The 3,836-nt window shown below is 34.1% G+C and overlaps 1 long non-coding RNA gene across 3 annotated transcripts in view; it reads left to right on the forward strand.

The window, feature by feature from the left end:
- The first annotated feature begins 2,378 nt into the window (after positions 1-2,378).
- LOC106525687 (uncharacterized) overlaps positions 2,379-3,836 on the forward strand; it is a 4,016-nt gene continuing 2,558 nt past the window's right edge. For all 3 annotated transcript variants that reach the window (XR_001311154.1, XR_001311153.1, XR_001311152.1), the window contains exon 1: positions 2,379-3,171. This is a non-coding gene — a long non-coding RNA (uncharacterized LOC106525687). The remainder of the gene's footprint in view (positions 3,172-3,836) is intronic.

Consider the following 3,836-nt stretch of genomic DNA (forward strand, 5'->3'; position numbering starts at 1 on the left):
CACACACACACACACACACACACACACACACACACACACACACACACACACTGTCCCTGGGATAATTAACACAGAACACCTTGTTATTAGCCCCCCACCCTCCCTCCACAGAAGGAATGATTTGTTTTGTCTGTTCGACCTCGGCTGCATCACGTGACCAGTCTTTTCAATCCTCACTGGTTGTCATGCCAACGCAGCATCTGAGGCGAGTTCAGAGAAGAGATGAGATGTTTGTCCTCCACACACAGGAAGCTAGGGGTCAGGAAACTTTGCTTTGCTTGGTCTTCTCTCTTTTTTATATTTAAACATTTTATTATTCAGGATTTAGGACAGAATCCAAAGATCTGCGTCTGTTAACTTTCATTTTCTATTATCTCGTCTATAAAACATCTATTTTAGTCGTGTAATAGGATCTTGTTTGTGAAATAAAGAGTAGGTTTTTTTAAGTTTTTAAGAGATTTTTAACCAAGATAATATAGTTTGTCTTCTCTTTGACTTCTGTTTTTCCATTTAAGTCAGGGGTGTCCAAAACATTTTGTCACATTTTGGGCCAAAATCATAAAGTCAGAAGGACCTGAGGGCCAAAAACATTTTTCCTTTACCTGCTCAACAATAAACTAAGCATTGAATAATTTAATTAAACAAATAAAGTAGTCAGATTTATTGCTGGAAATGGATGCATAAATTAATTTAGATCCAGAAGTTCAAAAGTGTTTTGGAGGTTTAAGTTAAGATAAGATAAGATAAGATAAGATAAGATAAAACTTTGATCCCACAGTGGGAAAATTTGCACATTACAGCAGCTTAATACAGGAGAGGCTGAGAAGAATTAAGAAAGATAAATAAAAAAGATAAACAAAAACAACCCCACAACATACACATGTGATATATAGTAATGTACATATACCAATGCACATACATAGACATAAACACTTATGCATATTATATACTTACTTATGTTTCCCTTACTGAAAGAAATTTTGCAGTTTTCTAGATTTCAGTTGGGGAAAAATTAACCCAATTTAGTCATTTCTGATCGATAAAATCAGGATTTAGGTCATTCTCGTTGAAAATGTTTGCTGTATTCAGATGAATTTAATAAATTAACTCGAGAAATTGCATTTCCTGCGAAAATGCTAGTGTGAATGCCTGTAGCTGAAAACTTTAGCTGAAAGCTGCTGAAGAAGCTGAAATTGAGCTGAACGTGTTAAACATGAAAAGCTGAACGAAGCATAAAAAGGGCAGAAAAACAGTTAAAAGGAGCAAAAATATGGCTGACTTAGCATAAGAAGCTAAAAGCTAAAGGCTGAAATAGCTGAACATAGCAGAATGCAAAAGAAGCATAAGCAACATAAATTAGCAGAAAAACGTATAACAAAGCAGAAAAACACAGAATTGCAGAAATAAATAAAATTTTAGCTGATATAGCAGTAAAAAGCTAAAGTTAGCATATATAAGCTAAAGATAGCAGACTCAAGTTGAAAGTTGCACACAGATGGTGAAATGGATGTAACAAATTCAAAATTAACATAAAAAATCATTAAACTAAAAAGTGATCATTTGAAGTGAAACAGGTAAAACAGCCGAAGTTTTTAGTAAAACAGTTAAAAAGTAGCTGGAAACATTTTAATTAGCATAAGGAGCACAAGTTTGCTGAATTTAGCAGAATTCAGTTGAAATTGCTCCAGAAAAATGTGTAATTAGCATAGAAAGATAATAGTGGCTAATAACAGCTAAAATTTAGCTAAATTTGTAGCAAATAGCTGAATATAGAAGAAAGCAACTGTAAGAAGCATAAATAGCACAAATTAGCAGAAAAAAATTAGCAAAGCAGAAAAAAGAAGAATGGCAGAAAGAAGTAATTTTAGCTGAAATGGCAGAAAAAAAACTACAATTAGCAAAAAAGTAGCTAAAAATTTGCACAAGACATTAAAATAAAGCATAACCAGAATAAATTGTATAAGGTTTTGTGAAGATTTAGAAACTATTTGAAGGATTTTAAGGTTATTGAAAATAGCCCCATTCAAAGTCAATGGGGGAAAAAAGTGGCTAAAAAGTTGAAATAGCTAAAAAAGTAAAAATAGCTGAAATACCAAAAGTCATAGCCGGCATTGCACGAAAGAGCTGAACGTTTTCATATATGAATGGTTGAAGTAGCTCAAAAATTGTGGAACGAGAAAGATGCCAAAAAACGTACGGAAGAAAAAAAGATCATAAAGGCGTTCACACAATTAAAAACAGATTGAAGTTCAGCAAAATCAACTTCTGAGTAATCACCAGATAGATGTGGAAAAAGCTAAGAGTCTGGTTATTTAAAGACAAATAATTTGAATCGTTGCCAATATTTTTAATTATAAGATTTTACTTTGTGATAAATTTGCCCTGATAATAAATAGAAAGTCTCCATCTACATCAAACACCTGTGCCGGGTGGACAAATTTGTAAACAAGTTAGTATACTTCTTAAACTGAAGTCAGGGCCACACAAAATCAGTTCAGGGGCCACACTTTGGCCACCTTGTTTTAAGTTGTCATTTTTTGGATCTGATTATTAGCATATAATGACTGGACAATTACTAAGAATTGCTATAAAATATTTGCGATGTTTAACCTTATTTTTTGTCTTCAAGGACATGAAGGTCTTTCCTTTCTGCAGAAGACAATAAAGTGATGCAAGCAACACAATCCTACATTAAAACATGTTGGTTTGTAAAGAAAAATGCAAGCTTTTAGACTTTTTATCTTCAAGCGTATTATTAATTCATAATCCAGATTTAGAAAATGCAAATTGTGCTCTTTCATTAAATGAGCAGAAAACAGATTGTATTTTTTCTTCAGTGCACATTAACTACGAGAGAAAAATCGTTTTTGTGAACTTCCAGCTTTGCTGCAGATGGTTTCTGTTTTAATTAAACTGAAATTAAAATGCTTTAATAAAAGCAAATTAAATGGTAGCAGTGAATCGTTAATCAAAATGAAAAAAATGAGTGTAAAAGAATACTAATAGGAATAAATGCAGGTGTGTTTCTCTCTCCATCACAGGAGGAGCTTCTTGTTGCAGCAGAGATGAGGAGCTCAGATGGTTTGGTGTTTATTAAAAGGAGCAGGTTCTGCTTCCTGCCATCAGCGAGCCAGCTCCTACCCCGAGGGTGCCTTAAGAAGTCGTCACCAGGTAAAGCTGATGTGTTCGGAGCGACGTGTCATGTGGAACCTGAGCGCAGAAAAGACGTGCAGTTCCAGTTGACCCACACTTTGATAAAAGTAAAAGTCGTAGTAACATACAAATCTTACTTTCCTCCTTTCCTTGTTCTTAATTTGCCCAAACTTAAGTTAAAAGTGCCAGTAAAATAGTTTGGTTGTTAACATCAGAACTGATGTTTTACTGTTCTATATAAATAATCTGAGTTAATGTGAATTGAAATTCGGACGCGGATTTTATCTCATTTAACTCTGACTCTTGTTATAGGAATAACCACAATCAGGTGTAACTTATGATCTGTTCAATTTGTGTGAATAAATGATTGCATAGTCTTTATGAATCAACTTGAACTCGTCTGAACGTTCAACACAGCACAGTCAAGATATTAACAAGTAATGAGAAATACCTTGGTAAAAGTTTCCTCATAACCTTGTGTATGAGAGATGTGGGAGAAGCTTAATTCACCTTAAGCTCACTCTTTCAAGACCACAACAGAAACTGGATAAAATGAGCTGTGTTTGAGCTGAGAGACACTTATAACACATCCTCTGAGTGTGACATACTGGAAGAGATCAGGGCCCGTATTTATAAAACTTCTTAGAATTACTCTTAAGAATGCTGCTAAGAGTGGACTTATG

The sequence above is a fragment of the Austrofundulus limnaeus genome, unplaced genomic scaffold (genome assembly GCF_001266775.1).
Source record: "Austrofundulus limnaeus strain Quisiro unplaced genomic scaffold, Austrofundulus_limnaeus-1.0 Scaffold237, whole genome shotgun sequence".
Classification (NCBI taxonomy): domain Eukaryota; kingdom Metazoa; phylum Chordata; class Actinopteri; order Cyprinodontiformes; family Rivulidae; genus Austrofundulus; species Austrofundulus limnaeus.